A 17,721-nucleotide genomic window follows, 5' to 3' on the forward strand; every position below is an offset into this window, starting at 1 on the left:
TAAAATTACCATTGATAACTTCCCACTTGGGAATTATTGAAATGAAATGCCAGCTCTCATGGGACATTGGTAACGTGTTCTTCAAAACTTTAACTCCTGAGAAGGCATGTTTGTGGAGGCATGTCATCATTCTCCTTTCCTCCTCATTGGCTAGGAAAAGCTCCAAAAAATGGACACTGTGTTCATTGGCTGTTGCTGGTATGGTCTCTTGCTGGAAAAGGTGAAAGGGGATTCAGGTAAAACAGCAAGGGGACTATAATCTGGTCTCACTATCTCAGCAGTCATGAGGGTAGAATAGGCTTCACAGAGACCTGGGGCCCTAGCATAACTTCATTTAGGGCACAACTGAGAATCCAGGGACCCATTCTCTCTCCTTGCACCTCTTTGAGAAGCATGAACACTGCTTAGGAAGAGGGTATATTTGGGTTCGTTTGTTTCCATCCAATACATCCCTTTGGGGGAGAATTCTTCAGCAAGCCAGCTCAGAGATGGTTAGCCTCCTGCATGTCAGACTGCTCCACAGGTGCGCTTGACCCTCAGGAGCAGATTCTGGGAGAGGATCGTGGAAGTCTGGATCTCACTTGATTCTTGTAGAAGCTTTATAGACTGTGAATTTCAAGGTCCTGAGTCACCTACTCTGTGTTGAGATCCTAGCAAAGCCCCTTCATATAAAATTGTCAATTTAAAAGTTTTACACTATATAAAGAAAGGCAGAACAGCACAACCATTCCAAAGATGGCACCCCCCTCCCCCATGTGTCTACTGTGTTACCAGCTTTCTGGTACAGCCTGGCTGGTGGCAACTGAAATGTTATCCAGAGGGACAAAATCAGTGGGGAGGAGGAGTCTCAGATGCAGTGTAGAGGACCAAGGTGGAATAAGACGAGAATACTCTTAGCTTTGGTGATGAAGGGGACATAGTTCAAATTAAGTGTAAGGAAAAGGTATAGAAGTTAACATGGCACCAGCCTCCTTGTACAGCAGATAATGAGATCGTCTGTTAAGGAGAAAGGCAAGGGTTTGGGTGGGAATCTCAAGGTCTGAAAAGATTTAGAAGAGCCCAGCATCTGTCCTCTTCTTTCCAACTCCACCACCTTCAGAACTAATCCTGTAAAAGAAAAATGTATTAATAAATATGTACTCAATGACTTTTCTCTGTGTCAGCCTCCAGAAAATAGCCTTGAACCTTTAAACAGACATTATCTTTGCTTTCTTGGAACTTTCAGGTCTAGTTGGAAAATATGGACAATAAATGTGAGAGAGTTGTGAGAAAGAAGAGTTCACTGGCGGGGGTAGCCCCATTGGGCATCCGTCACATAGCAGACAGGTGCTGTGTGAGATGGAATTAGTTAAGGGAAGAATTCAGGCACCGGCTTAAGACTCAAGAGGCTTAAGACCCTCCAAACTAGTGAATTATTTCTTAGAGAATTTCCCTGTCTCCTATCTTTTTCCAATCCTAGTCAACATCACCAAATTAACTGTTGTTATCATGATTCTGCTTCAAAACTGTCACAATCCCCCAGTGCCTGCCCCTTAGGGTTCAAACAACTTAGGCTAAGATTGAAGGCCTCCATCTGCTGGGACCTATCCTTTCCTCCCAGATCTGGGTCGCACAGCTTTCCATTCCAGCAAAGCTCACCCACTGTCCTTCATACATGTCCCATCCTTTATCACCTCTCCATCTTTATCCCTGCTGTCCTTTCATCTTGAGTGCCCTTCCCCCACTGCCTATTCTTATTGTCATTTCTGCTTGAAGACTCAACTCTTACTTCCACCAGGATGCATTCTCTGGTCCCCAGCACTAGAAGCAACCTGCCTCTTCTGCACATCCACAAACTTTGTTCATATTTCTCTTAGGACATGTTTTATGTAGTCTTTCTTACACTGTAGTTATTTTTATACTCTCTTCATCATCTTACTATCTTATAAACCTAAGGGGAGGATTTGTGCCTCATTCACCTTTATACTCCATAATACTTTATACTCCAGTGCAAAATACACTTAACTGAACGAAGTGCTCTATTAATGATTGCTGAAGTTAATGCTAGAGAAAAATAAGTCACGTTAGACTGGATGCTTGGAAGTTTCCTTTGAACCTGTAAAAATTGGTTCTTAAGGATATATTATTTTTGGCATCCCTGGAACATAAATGTATATATATAATTTCATTCATTCATTCTTCAGTATAAACGTATTAATTACCTACCAAATGCAAGGCATGTGCATGATAGGGACAGCACTGGCCCTGGATATTTGCAGTGTGTGCATTCATTTAGCAATGTTATCAGTGACATAAGCAATGTCATTTTGTTTCCCTTTTTTCCAGACAAAGGGGAGCAAAGAGGCACTCCTTATCACCACTGTTGGACAAGAGCAATGTGTGATAGGAAAAACCTTCATTTAAGTTGTGACCTGTGGTGTCAGAATAAGCCTTGTAATGCACAGAACCAAATTAACGTGCAATTTAAACACTGACAGAGAATATTGGCTTTTTAGATACTCATCCTAGTGTTTGTTTGGAAATATTGCTTTAAGAAGTATCGATTACACCCACCCCTTCTCTCTTCTCTGTAATTATTTTCCTAGCATTCATTCAATGAAGAGCTTTAAGTCTACTTTTTCAGATGGAAATAAACTAATGAAAATTGAAAATCAATGTTTTCCTTCTAACAGTGTTAACAAAAAAGTAAAAATCTCCAATTTTGTAATTACAGTCAACTTATAGATAGGAATGGCCACAAATACGCACAATAAAAATAATTGGTTTAGGGTACATTTATTTTTAAACAATCAGGCAATTTTTAAAAAAGATGTATGTAAAGTGCATTTCAAAATATATTTTTAAAATGTCGTTACAAAATATGAGTGCATCTCAGCTTGATCGCTAGCTAAAGCGTCGCTTGTCCACCTCCCTCTCCAGCCAGGACCTTTATCCCTATCCTGGGGTTGGGGAACACACAGGCCCGTCTCTTGCTTCTTAAGGACCCATCATTTCTCCGCACAAGTGTTTGAGGATCCAATCTGTGGCTCTTTCAGCCAGGAGCCTCCCGGATCTTTCCAGACTTCTTTGCAATGCCGCCTGATGCAGCGAATTCATTTCTTTCAGAGCCTGCCGCCCTCTGCCTTCCTCATCTCCCTCTCTTTTCTCCCACGGCCCATCTGCCCCTCCTTTCCTCCATTCCCCTCTCCTCTCCGCTCCCCTTTATTTGCACTCCCCACCCGCGGAGCTTGGCTCTCCTCCCTTCCTCCCTCTCCCTCTCTCTCCCCCTCGGCTTGCCTGTATTTGGAGCTCCCGGAAGCCGCCGGCCACTCTCCCCAGGAGCGGCGTGACTGACACCGACTCCTACTCAGGGGGGAGGAGGAGGGGAGGAGGGCAGGCGGGAGGAGGGCGCGAGGGGCCGAGCAACGGATCGGCATCGCCCAGGACCAGACCGCAGGACCCCCAAGCAGGTAATCCGGAGCAGCCGGGCCGGGAGGGGCCGGCGGGCAGGTGCGGGGGGCGCTCCGCGGCCGCGCTCGGAAGTTGCGCTCAATGGGTGGGGTGCAGAGGGGCCGGGGCGGGCGGCGCGCGAGGAATAAAGACCGGGCTGGTGCCTGAGGGGCCACGTTGCCGGGGACGCGGGGGGACGCGGGCGAACGCGGGGCCTTGGTGCCGGGGACCCGGGCGCGGGCGTGCGGGCGCGTGCGGGCGCCACATCTGGGTCAGCGCAGCGGCGCTCCCTGCCCCCGCCGCCTGCCCCGGCGCGCGCTGGCCTGACCGGAAGGCGGTGCGGGCGCGGAGCGGGCTTGGGGCTGGACGGATGGCCAAGGCCTTGCGGCCACGCTCCAGGCTGGTCTAACTTTGGGGCTTCTCGTCAGTTTGGCTCTGAGCCTCAGAGGGGTGCAGGGTCGTTGGGGGGAGGGCTGTCATTGGACTGAATTTGACTCTAGCCAGGAAGTGCTGGAAAGGAACGGACCTGGCTTCACTGCAGAAGCTGACTTGAGGCCATGAGTCACTTTAAAAAAATGCGAAGGCCACTGAGGCATTGAGGGACAGCTCCAAAGAGGTCACCTCACAGCTGGGTCTCTGTCTCCTTTGGGTAGAGGGTTGTTTGTGGAAGTAGTCTCGTTGTCATCACTTTGGGGACTAATAATCACATATGCAAACGGCCTTGCTTTCATTGCCATCAGAGTGGTATCCTGCAACACAGATAGGTTTGCAAGTTTCAGCGATGTTTGAATTGGTGCGTTCTCTAAAATGAGTGAATATGGGTGACTACATTTAGTATATTGAACTAGGATTAGGTCCAAACGGCCAAAGCGGAGATGAACACAGCAAAAAAGATCAAGAAGCTTTGATTATATGGTCATGGGAATGCAAAAGTTATGGGACTTAAACCACCAGAGTTTACCAGAATTGTTTGCAGAGTACTATTTCTTTACTGCTTATATAAGACTTCTTTTTTATTTAAGGAACATAGCTTAGAATTCTTGGTAAAATTTCTAAGATCCCTTAATGTAAGATTCAACTGTGGAGTGATCTTTGGGGAAATTGTTCTTACAGTTACTAGAGTCTAATTAGACTGTAAGCCTCTTGAGGGCAAGCATGGGGTTTTGGGTAGTTTTTTACTGCACCAAGAAGTATTTGACTCACAGCATGCAATGAGCAGGCAATAAAAGTTTGTTAAAATGATTAACCCAATAGTTTGAGTGTGGCTGGATCATGACTTTTTGAAGATACCACATTATTTTACAAGGAAAGACTACGATCCCCAAATGTAAAAATCCTTAATAAAATTAGAATCGAAGTACTGTATAAATATTTATTAAAGTTAAAGAGAAAAAATTGAGAAATCAAGAGGATGACTGTCAAGGTGGTCTTGGCTAGTAGGAAATAGGTTTTTTGCTATTCATTGTAAAAGTGAGAAGTAATTTAACTTGTTGATATAGTAAGGTTTGGCAAACTTTTTGAGTAAAAGGCTGGATAGTAAACTTGTAGGTTTTCTTGGCTATGTGGTCTCTTTAGTAACTTCTCGTCTGTGTTGTTGTAGCTTAAAAGCAGCCATAGACAATACTTAAAGGAATGGTGTGGCTGTATTTCCCTTTATTCATGGACACTGAAATTTGAAGTTCGTATAATTTTCGCTAGTAATGAAGTAGTCTTCTTTTTTTTTCAGGCATTAAAAAATGTGAAATTCATTTTTAGCTTGGGAGAGGAGGGGGAGACACAAAAACAGGAGGGGAGAGGGGGCAGGTTTGTCCTGTTGTTAGTAGTTTGCTACTCCCCCCTACCATGTGGTAGAGTTTGGAGAGGAACCTTTTGGGAGAATTAATGGGCCAGATTCTCCGGGTGCCTAAGTCATACCCAGGCATTAAGTTAATGTCTTCAAGAGTAGCATTAACTTATTTTGAGCATTACAGCATTTTGTTTTGTGTTAAATATTTCCTAACAGATATCTTTATGCATGAGGTTTGTTTTATTTATTTATTTATTAACATCTTTATTGGAGTATACTTGCTTTACAATGGTGTGTTAGTTTCTGCTTTATAACAAAGTGAATCAGTTATACATATACACATGTTCCCATTTCTCTTCCCTCCTGCGTCTCCCTCCCTCCCACCCTCCCTATCCCACCCCTCTAGGCAGTCAGAAACCACCTAGCTGATCTCCCTGTGCTATGCGGTTGCTTCCTAGTAGCTATCCACTTTACGCTTGGTAGTGTATATATGTCCATGCCACTCTCTCACCTCGTCACAGCCTCCCCCTCCCCCTCCCCATATCCTCAAGTCCATGCTCTAGTAGGTCTGTGTCTTTATTCCCGTCTTACCCCTAGGTTCTTCATGACCTTTTTTCCCCTTAGATTCCATATATACGTGTTAGCGTATGATACTTATTTTTCTCTTTCTGACTTACTTCACTCTGTATGACAGACTCTAGGTACATCCACCTCACTACAAATAACTCAATTTCATTTCTTTTTATGGCTGAGTAATATTCTATTGTATATATGTGCCACATCTTCTTTATCCATTCATCTGTTGATGGACACTTAGGTTGCTTCCACGTCCTGGCTATTGTAAATAGAGCTGCAATGAACATTTTGGTACATGACTCTTTTTGAATTATGGTTTTCTCAGGGTATGTGCCCAGTAGTGGGATTACTGGGTCGTATGGTAGTTCTATTTGTAGTTTTTTAAGGAACCTCCATACTGTTCTCCATAGTTGCTGTATCAATTTACATTCCCACCAATAGTGCAAGAGGGTTCCCTTTTCTCCACAACCTCTCCGACATTTATTGTTTCTAGGTTTTTTGATGATGGCCATTCTGACCAGTGTGAGGTGATATCTCATTGCAGTTTTGATTTGCATTTCTCTAATGATTAATGATATTGAGCATTCTTTCATGTGTTTGTTGGCAATCTGTATATCTTCTTGGGAGAAATGACACCGTTTGATATGTGGAGCTGGGAGGTCTCTTGTGCACCAGTGTCCTGAAGTTGGCTCTCCCACCTCAGTGGCACAGCCCTGACGCCTGGCTGGAGTGCCAAGAGTCTGTCCGACACACAGCTCAGATGTGTAGCACAGGGAACTCTACTCAGTACTCTGGAATGACCTACAAAGGAACAGGATAAGAATTCTCTTCAGAAACCCTGCTAGTGTTGGAGGGTCTCCTGCAGAGGTGGGGGGCGGCTGAGGCTCACCGTGAGGACACGGACACGGGCAGCACGAGGTTTTATTTTTAATTCATTAATTATGTAATATACATAAGAATAATTTGCTAAGTTTATGTAAGCTATAAACATTATATTCAATGACCACCTGTAACCCTGTCACAGCTTTAAAAACTAGGGCGTAAGAACTAGATAATTGTGAAAAGGTAACCCACAAAATGGGAGAATGTGTTTTAAAATCCTATATCTGGTAAGGAACTTGTATCCAAAATATATGAAGAGTTCTTACAACTCAACAATAAAAAGATAAATAACCCAATATAAAAATGGTCAAGATATCTGAATGGCTATTTCTCCCAAGAAGATATACAAATGGCCAATAAGCATATGAAAAGATGTTCAATATCATTATTCATTAGAGAAATGCAAATCAAAACTACAATGAGATACCACTTCACACCCACTAGGATGGCTAGAATCAAAAAGTGAGTTAATAAGTGTTGGTGAGGATGTGAAGGAATTGGAACCCTTATACATTGCTGGTGGGAATATCATCTGGTGTAGCTTCTTTGGAAAACAATTTGGCAGTTCCTCAAAAGTTAAACAGAGTTACCATGTGATACAGCAGTTTCACTCTAAGTATATATATCCAAGAGAAATGAAAGCATATGTCCACACAAAAACTATACACAGATGTTTATACTGACAACATTCATAACAACCAAAAGGTAGAAACAATCCAAATGTCCATCAACTGATGAATGGATAAATATAATATGGTATATCCATACAATGGGATATTATTTGGCCATAAAAAGAATGAAATACTGATACATGCTACAACAAGTATGTACGTTGAAAACATTATTCTGAGTAAAAGAAGTTAGTCACAAAAGACCACACACTGTATGATTTTCTGTTCATATGGAAATATTCAGACCAGGGCAGTGAATAGAGACAGAAAGTAGATTAGTGGTTTCTTAGGGATGGGGGTTGATGTGAGGGGTGGGTGGTAATAGTTAAAGGGTATAGCGTTTCTTTTTGAGCTGACAAAATGTACTAAAATTAACTGGTGTTGGTTTTGAACATCATCATATTGTACACTTCACATGGGTGAATTGTATCATATGTGAGTTGTATCTCAATAAAGCCATTAAAGAAAATAAACAGAAGGCTAGAAAAAAAGAACTAGATTGTTACCTATACTGTTGTATCTTTCTTTATGCCCTTCTCCTATGCCATTCCTTGTGCCCCTCCCAACCCTGGATTTTGTGTTAACCATTACCCGATTTTATCGTAAAATAATTTTATGACATATGTAAGTATTCCTACATAATTTTGTTTACCTTTGCTTGTTTTTTGATTTATAAAAGGGGTATATATAGCCTCACTTTTACAAAACTCGAAATTAAGTTTTAAAGAATTATCCCTATTACTGTATGTAACTGTATATTATTTGTTGGCAAATATTCCACGGTTTGTTTATCCATTCTCTTATTGTTGAGCATTAGGGTTGGTTCCTATGTTTTGCTGCTTTGGAGACTCTTTTTCCATGTGTCTTGACACATGTGCAAGTTCTGCTGTGTGAATGTGAATATGCCATGTATTTTAATGACCAAAAGTGAAGTTGATTCTCCTTCTGACTTATACATTAATGGTATATCCCCAGCTTATTCATTCCCCCCAAACCACCAAGTGATTAGAACTGATATCCTGACTTCTCATCCCATTTAAATTCTAGTTGTAATATCTATTTTCTCATGTCCTCAGAGGTGTGGAAAAATACTATTCTAAAATTTTACAACTGAATTTCACAGCAGCCTCACTTAACCCAGTCACTTACAGGCATCTTCATCCTCTTATGTCACCTGGATTTAGGATAGGACAGAGGACAACTTTATTAAATCCAAGGGATATTATTTTAAGCGAGGTACATAAGTGGTTACTCAATTTCACTAACATTTTTCTTTGGATGTGTATAGTTCTGGGTGCTCTAGTGTTCCTTTTCTTTTAAAAAAAAAAGATTTATTATTGTATTTATTTTTGGCTGCTTTGGGTCTTAGTTGCGGGCACACGCGATCTTCACTGAGGCATGCAGGATCTTTCGTTGCAGCATGTGGGCTTTTCTCTAGTTGTGGCATGCGGGTTTTCTCTTCTCTAGTTGTGGCACGGGCTCCAGGGTGCCTGGGCTCTGTAGTTATGGTGCGTGGGTTCCAGAGCGTGTGGGCTCTGTAGTTTGCGGCACACGGGCTCTCTAGTTGAGGCGCACAAGCTCAGTCATTGTGGCACACAGGCTTAGTTGCCCGATGGCATGTGGGATCTTAGTTCCCTGACCAGGGATCAAACCCTCATCCCCTGCATTGTAAGGTGGATTCTTTACCACTGGACCACCAGGGAAGTCCCTGGTCTAGTGTTTCTAACATTATTTAGTTTGGTTATCCTGGTAAAAATAAGCCAATTGGAAATGCGGTGTTTTAGTCTTGGGCTCTTTCTAGGTCTGCCCTGATTCAGGCTATGAGCTTTTGCTGTTCATTCAGGAGATTTCTACTTGTACTTGGAAGGGGGCAAGCACCCTAAGGTCAGAACAGGCTGTTGTAAAAGAGTTTTAGAGTTGTGTTTTTTTTATTGTGGTAAAACATACATAACATAAAAAGTTACCACTTTAACATATACAATTAATTCAGTGGCATTAGGTACATTCACAAAGTTGTATAACCATCAGCACCATTCATCTCCAGAACTTCTTCATCATCCCAAACTGAAACTCTGTTCCCATTAACGATAACTCCCCACTCCCCTCTTCCTCCAGCCCCTGGCAACCTCCATTCTACTATCTGTCTTTATGAATTTGCCTATTCTAGGTGCCTCATATAAGTGAAATCATGCAGTATTTGTTCTTTTGCATGAGCTTTTATATCCAGGGAAATTCCATCTTGTTTTGTTTTTCTAAAGTACACCCTTTTCCCACTTATGGAAAACATTTTCTTTTACTGAGAAATTATGTAATAATTTATATTATTTCCCTTTCATTATACAGCCCTATATAGGAAGGGACATAGGAAGCTGTCTCAAACAAGAAGAAGAAATTTCAGTTATTACAGATGTGACCTTCATCTGCCCTGTCTACTTAATTAGACATCTAATAATCCTCGCTTCTTATTGACCACTTAGCCAAAAGGAGAAGGTGTAATAGTCCCCAATTTTTAAAATTTTGCACCTATGTGATGAATGGATGAATTAGGTAACCTTTGAGGTTCGTAATGGCTCCCAGCTTCCCAAAATTGAAAGGCCATTCTGCAATATAAAAGTCTAATCTAAAATAATTCTTGTTTTGTAAGAAGGGTATTAAAGAGCAGGAGAGTGGGAGACTGAAAACAGAAGTGTGGTGGTCCAAATGGTAGTGTTGAAGAGGAGGATGGTCCCGGAGGAGCTGGATGCTTCTACTCACCTCTGTCCAGGGGCAGAAAGCTCAGATATCTGACATAGTGAGTAGGTTGATGGAAATGTCCATTTAATTAGTTGCTGGCATTAGGTAGACTCAGTGCAGAAGTCTTTCCCCTGGCATCATCTTCTAGCATGAGAGAAGCAGTGGCGAGAGATTTTCGGGGGTTCAGTGCAGGTTCACACATATTTAGGCAAAATTTTTAAAGTTTGAGTATTGATCCCCCCTCTGTTTTCGTTTCTTATTTGTTTCTTAGTACTCTCATGGTGCCCTCTGACTGTTCAGAATTCCCGCTGACAACCCTCTATTCCCTCTCCTTCCGCCCTGCTTCCAATGGCCTCTCTCTTCATTAGGACTCCTCTCAGTGTCTCTTGTGAATGGAAGGTGGATGATTATCTAAATAAAGTTCTTCAGTAACTGAAACTTTAAAAAAGAAGTTTGTTAATGCAAATGAGTCTCTACGTATACAGAATTAGGGGTGAGGTTCATTTTTATGCTTCTTACTTTAGGCTGAGAGTCTTCAAACTGGGTGCATTTACTATATGCAAAGACTTCTCTAAGGTCCATGCACATGAGTGTTTGAAGAAAATAAATTTACAAATCTTCATCTTTCACAAGTGCTTTTTACCTAAGACTGATCTTCTAGAGAGTGGGTTTGTAACGGAGATGCAGGTTCCCTTTCATGCCTCCTTTTCTTTTACAGATCTTGTGTTTTCTAAATCTTTGTTAAAACGAAACAAAACAAACAAACAAAAATAACCAACTGAAAGTTCAATCTAATTAAATTGTAAACTGATGTTAAAGGATAAATTTTAAAAGACAATGAAATCATGATTCTCATACATATAAAAAAATTAACATTTAAAAAAACATCTTAAAAAATGAGAGAGCCAGAAAGGTCTTACAATCAGTTGAAAGGAGACCATTGATGGGAATGCTAAAATAAATTTGCTTGATAGATGTAAACAAGCTTCCACCACAGTGGGAGAGGGAAGTCCAATGAAGTTCCACAGGATAAGTTGTATTTGCATGCCTATAGACAGTTATTACTTGCTTTACTATCAGTTTTCTATAAGTTAACTTTTTAAAAATTAATTAATTTTTGGCTGTGTCAGGTCTTAGCTGCAGCATGCAGGATCTTTCATTGTGGCATGCGGGCTTCTCTCTAGCTGTGGCACACGAGCTGCAGAGCACATGGGCTCTGTAGTTGTGGCACATGGGCTCACTAGTTGTGGCACGTGGGCTCAGTAGTTGCGGCACGCAGGCTTAGTTGCCCCACGGCATATGGGATCTTAGTTCCCTCACCAGGGATCGAACCCACATCCCCTGCATTGGAAGGCAGATTCCCAACCACTGGACCACCAGGGAAGCCCCTACAAGTTAACTTTTATCTCTACAGAGTTGTAAAACAGCCTCGTCGTAGACAACAAATGGCTGAAATAACTCAGATGGATGAGTAGTTAGCATACTCACTAAATTTCAGTCTTCCCCAATTTTTTCTTACACTGGTGATTTAAATGATTTTGATATTTCATCACCATGTGATGTTTAGAATATAACTCAAGGAGTTCAAAAAATTGAATGATATTTCTATTACAAAATTTCATCCATTTGCATCTCAGTTCCAGCATTTACATTGATAAAAACAAAAATTGAGAATCGATGTTCAAGCTTGACTCATTCTAGCAATAAGTATACTCATCCACATATGCATGAGATAACTGAAAAATAAAAGAGCTCAAAAGAGAGGTTTCCAATTTAAAAAAAATGCTTTTTATCGACATTTACTAAATATTTGTCAACATTTGTAATATTTGTGTTGTTTTGATAAGTTCATTCTAATAAGAGTTACAGTGGTAACAACTAGAAGAGCACTCTTTTTACCATTGAATTTAAATAAATAAATATATATATATGCTTTTGATGCAGAAAAGTATGATAGGGTAATGAATAAAAGACATTAAAGCATAAACTGTATAAAACTAGGATAAACTCTTATAAGGCAAAAAGAATGGAAATGTAAATTAAAGGAGAAATATAATCATGCAAAAATTTTTGACTGTCAGAGAGCAGCCTGTTTATGTATTCTTTTAAAATGAATGATGATGAATTTCAGTGGATGTATTTCAGCAAGTGATAAAATAGTTTTACATGTCAACATTTACAGAGTACTGGAAATTACATTCTTCACAATAATAAACATTTTGGTGAAAGTTTTTACATGTCAACCTAAAAATGTGCAAGAGGGATTTACAGATTTCTTTTAGGTTATATACAAGTAAGAATTTGAAAATCCCTTTGAGGCTCATCCTGCCTCTATTTTCTGACCAAAAATAAGAGTCTGATGTGACAAACCATTTCTGCAAGTTTAGTATTGATAAATGAACCAATTCACTGATTGATATGGTGAATCCTTGTTCTACTAGATTTAGAGAAGACATCTAAGAACTAAAGTTTGGGGCTTCCCTAGTGCCGGAGTGGTTAAGAATCCGCCTGCCAATGCAGGGGACACCGGTTCAAGCCCTGGTCCAGGAAAATCCCATATGCTGTGGACCAGCTAAGCCCGTGCACTACAACTACTGAGCCTATGCTCTAGAGCCTGCGAGCCACAACTACTGAGCCTGTGTGCCACAACTACTGAAGCCCATGCACCTAGAGCCCATGCTCCACAACAAGAGAAGTCACTGCGGTACGCCCACGCACTGCAAGGAAGAGTAGCCCCCGCTCGCCACAACTAGAGAAAACCTGCACGCAGCAACCAAGACCCAACGCAGCCAAAAATAAAGAAATAAATTTATTTTTTAAAAAAAGAGAAAAGAACTAAAGTTCTTAATACTTGTGACAGCTCTCCAAAGAGAATGATAGCCCATCACATTTTATTTATTTCTTTTTAGGCATTTATATCTTTACTCATTTTTCTTGTTCTTCTCTTGGAGGCAGCTCACTGTAATACATTACGTGTTTATGTGTATAATAACCAGACAGATAGCACTCTTTGGGTCTGTAAATGTATAGTTTTCACCAAGTTTGGGAAGTTTTTGGCCATTTTTTCTTCGAGTACGTTTCCTACCTCAGTCTCTTTGTCCTCTCCTGGAATTCCAGTGACATTAATATTAAACCTTTTAATGTTGTCCCACAGGCTTTTTAGGCTCTGTTCACTTTTTCCTTCAACCTTTTTTCTCTCTGTTCTTTATTTATTTATTTATTTTTTCTCTCTGTTCTTTAGACTGGATAATATCTACGTCAACTTTATTGATATTTTCCGTTGTCATCTATGTTCTGTTATTGAGCCCATCCCATGCATTTTTTACTGTTTATTGTATTTTTCAGTCCTAAAACGTTCACTTGTTTCTCTTTTATAGGTTCTGTGTCTCTGCTGAGAACTTCTGTCTTTCCATTCATTTCAAGAGTGGTTACCATTATTTCCTGGAGCGTAGTTAAAACAGCTCCTATAAATCTATCGGATAATTCCAACACCTGTGTCATCTTGGGGTTGGCATGTGTTAATTTTCTTTTCCTTTGAGGATTGATCACATTTCCCTGGTCTCTTGCATGTTAGATATTTTTTTATTGAATTCTGGACATTTTGAGTATTATGCTGTGAGAATCAGGTCCTTTCGAAATGCGCAGTATTTTGTTTTACCAGGCAGTCAACCCAGTTCTGTCTTGCATTCTGTGGGCAGTGGTTCCAACATCATTTCATTTGTCAAAGCCTTTGTTCTGCTGCCTTGGGTCCCATGGAAGCACTGTTTAGGGGTTAGCATGGGACTTGAGCAGTGGGACGTGAGCAGAACTTACGTTGTAGTTCAGTTCTCAAAGCCTTTGAATCTGTCCCACGCATGCACAGCTCGGGTGAGACTGGGGTTTGCACTGGTTCATGCACAGCATCAAGGGACCCCCTTCTTTAGCTCTCTCCTTTCTGGGATTCTTCCCACACTCTCCTGCCCCTGTGAGCCTTTTTTTCCTGGTCTTCTGGCCAGAAAGACTGGGTTTCTTTTGAGGTTTTAGCTGCTCACGCTGCTGCAGTATGGTTTCCCCAAGACAGGGGCCATTCTCAGAGCAAAGCACTGAGAGAAAAGTAAGAGGGAAAAATGACAGGGTTCTGCCTACACTCTTTGGATCACAAAGGTTCCTTTTCCCTGCTCCTCTGGCAATAAGACCAGGTTTTTCTTGGAGAAATTTTAGCTGTCTGTGCTGCTGCTTGCTCTTCTACCATGCAGTTCTGTGACTGCAGCCACTCTTGGAAAAGAAAAATGGAAACAACAAAAACAAAAACAAGAAAACAAATAACCCAGACTTCCCTTCACATTCTTCCACTTATAGGGACCCCCTTTCTAAGTCTTCTGGCTGAGAAGAAGAGGGTTCTCGTGGAGTTTGTGGCTTGCACCCCCTGTGCAGTTCCAACCTCAAGTCAAATCTGAAGAGAAAAGAGGAGAAAGCCCAGAAATGCACTCCCAAATGGGTTCCTTTTTCAAGTTTTGATTGCCCTCCTCAATCCTCCTGCTGTTGTTCATTCTTCAGAGCCAGGAGTTTCTTCTTGCATTTTGAACACAGTTTAGAGATAGGTGGTAGTGAGCTTACTACTTCTGGACTGGCACTGGTAGCCCCTTCTTCCTTATTCCCTTTCCCCTCTGTTTTCCCTGCACCCCACCATTCTTTCCTTTCTTCTTTGCCTTTTTTCACTCTTTCCTCTTTACTTTGGGCTCCCAGGTCCAAAGAGCAAAAAGGAAGAACTTCGGGCTTCCCTGGTGGCGCAGTGGTTGAGAGTCCGCCTGCCGATGCAGGGGACATGGGTTTGTGCCCCTGGCCGGGAGGATCCCACATGCCACGGAGCGGCTGGGCCCGTGAGCCATGGCCGCTGAGCCTGTGCGTCCGGAGCCTGTGCTCCACAACGGGAGAGGCCACAACAGTGAGAGGCCCGCATACCACAAAAAAAAAAAAAAAAAAAAAAAAGAAGAAGAACTTCTAGTCTTTTGGTGGTCCACAGGTCTAGTTGAAAACTCTGATTTTGTCACAAGTAATAAATCAAAGTCAAGTATGGAAGTAGACCCAGGAGGCTGGAGACACATGAAATAGCAAAAAAAAAAAAGTGTTGAAGGAGAGCTCTTGGGCCAAATTCATCACCTGGCTGTTTGAAATCAAATGATCCCACTTGCATTTGTTGAAAATATCCAGGTATAAAATGGGCCCAGCACTTAAGAACTGATTCTCAGAGTTACTGGATCTGTTATTCAGTTGTATGTAAATCCTACAGTGAATGCTAGAATTTTGAGTTTAGAAGGAATTTCAGCAAACCTAGTACCTTCATTATTCCAGAGAGACATGGCATTCTTAATGCAGAAATGCCAGTTTAATAAAGTAAAACATTTCTAGTCATGTTATGAGAAACAACTGACTATATGAAATGATATCCCCTTTTATGCTTTCAGTCAGTAGTGTTTCTGCAGTTTATTTGCTCTGTGGCATGGTCTTAGAAGTATAATGTTTGAGATGTTACCATCATTGTGTTTGGGGGACAGGAGAGGTGGTAACACATGCAGTAACAGTTCACGGTTGGGCACTCACTGGGTACAGATCACAGTGATAAATGCTGTAGAGCTTTCAGAGATAAATTATAAGAATGATACCTGGGCATCACTTTGTAATTCACAAAGTTCACTTTATCACCTCCTTTAATCTTCCCAAGCATCCTGAGGAAGGTGTTGTTATTATTAGGTAGAGCTTCAGGTCCCTACTTGAAGCTGCCAGCTATCATCTCATATCACTGTCTGCATTTCAAACTCAGATGTCGAGAACTGAGCTCCCATCTTCATTAGCTGCCTTCACTCCCTGTCTCCATTTTTATTGGTACCACCCTATCCCGAAGCAAGACATCTAAGACATCCTACCTTCTCCCTTTCCCTCTCAACCTCATTTAATCCATTTAATCCTTTCTCAGATCTTGCCTAGTCTATACCTCAGATCTTCTTCAATCCACTGTCACGTTCACGGTGAATTCCCAAGTCTCTTCCCAGCTTTATCTACCACTCATTCTAACTACTCATCAATCCCTTGTTCCTTGTGCTTTCTTAGGTAGCTCCTGGCACATAGTGAGTGCTCAAGAAGTACTTTCTGGCTGTAATGCTTCCATATGGTTGCATATGCTGGGCGTGGCCCAGGAATGCCTTCCTTACCTTTCTTCTGAACACCACCTCCTCATCCTTTGAGATTTCGTTTAGCCTCCCTACTTCCCAGGGCTCAGTGAGTACCCACCCTTCTCGACCCCCCGCACACATTCCCACGTGCGCCTGTAACATTCCTGTGCAACTCTATTGTAGTGTTTCCCAAAGCATGGGTCCTTGTACTCTGAAGTGTGCTGCTTAAAAATGTGTATTCCTGAGAATACCCAGAACCACTGAATTAGTATTGCTGGGAGTGGAGCCCAGGAATCTGCATTTAGGAAGCTCCATTTCTCCCCAGTGATTCTGATGCGCAGAAGAGAGAGGAGCAGTGAGAACTGTGCTCTATTCTGTCACCTATCTTGGCCTGTACAGCTGGTTCCGGGAGCGAGGGGTGCGGCCATTCAGAGCAACCTCTGGTTAAGTTTAATTACCACCTATGACTTTGTTGGGAGATAAGACTGGCAAAGTCCCTCAGACTTAACCGATTTTCAACCATATCTTTATAAAGAGGAACAGTACCTATTTTTGTTTGTTTTTCATAACTTATTAAGGTACAATTTTGCATACCATATAATTTGCCCATTTTAAGTGCACAATTCAATAATTATTAGTACGTAATGCATCTGCCACCACAATCCTATTTTAAATCATTTCCATCTCTTCAAATAGAAATTTTGTGCCTATTTGCTGTAACTCTCCATGCTTCTCCCCAGCCCTAGGCAACCACTAATCTACTTTCTGTCTCTATGCTTTTTCTAGATAGTCATATAAATGGAATCATAGAACACATGGTCTTCTGGACTGGTTCTTTCACTTAGCATAGTGATCTTGAGGTTCGTCCATGTGGCAGCATGTGTCTGTGCTTCATTCCTTTTTATTGATGAATAATATTCCACTGTATGGATAGAGACCACATTTTGTTTATTCATTCATCAGTTGATGGACATTTGGGTTGTTGCCTGTGTGTGTGTGTGTGTTTGTGTGTGTGTGTGTGTGTGGCTGTTGTGAATGATGCTGCCATGAACATTTGTGTACAAGTCTTTGTGTGTGTGGAAATATGCTTTTATTCCTATTGAGTAGGTAACTACAAGTGGAATGGCTGGACAGCATGGTAAATATGTGGTTGACTTTTTAAGAAACTTCCAACCTTTTTCCACAGCAGTTGCACCATTTTACATTCCCACCAGCAATGTAGAAAGGTTACAGTTTCTTTACATCCTTACCAGCACTTGTTATCATCTGTATTTTTGGTTGCAGCCATTCTGGTGGGTATCTTCCCTTCACGTAGGGAATGTATAACCTGGTGGTTACAGATAGAACAGATAACCTAGTGGGCGTCTCATCGTGGTTTTGATTTGCATTTCCCTGATGACTTGATGTTGAGCATCTTTATGGGCAGTGTTGGCTATTTGCATATGTTCTTTGGAAAAATATCTATTCAAATATTTTACCCATTTTTAAATTGGAA

General features: G+C 41.4%; 1 protein-coding gene across 4 annotated transcripts in view; it reads left to right on the forward strand.

The window, feature by feature from the left end:
* The first annotated feature begins 3,348 nt into the window (after nt 1-3,348).
* CAP2 (cyclase associated actin cytoskeleton regulatory protein 2) overlaps nt 3,349-17,721 on the forward strand; it is a 127,554-nt gene continuing 113,181 nt past the window's right edge. Inside the window, exon 1 of one of the 4 annotated variants that reach the window (XM_024763899.1) lies at nt 3,349-3,449. The gene's annotated coding sequence lies outside the window, so the exon portion shown is untranslated. The remainder of the gene's footprint in view (nt 3,450-17,721) is intronic. The other 3 variants (XM_024763907.1, XM_024763892.1, XM_024763883.1) reach the window with 3 other exon arrangements.

The sequence above is a fragment of the Neophocaena asiaeorientalis genome, unplaced genomic scaffold (genome assembly GCF_003031525.2).
Source record: "Neophocaena asiaeorientalis asiaeorientalis breed wild unplaced genomic scaffold, Neophocaena_asiaeorientalis_V1.1 scaffold427, whole genome shotgun sequence".
Taxonomy (NCBI): domain Eukaryota; kingdom Metazoa; phylum Chordata; class Mammalia; order Artiodactyla; family Phocoenidae; genus Neophocaena; species Neophocaena asiaeorientalis.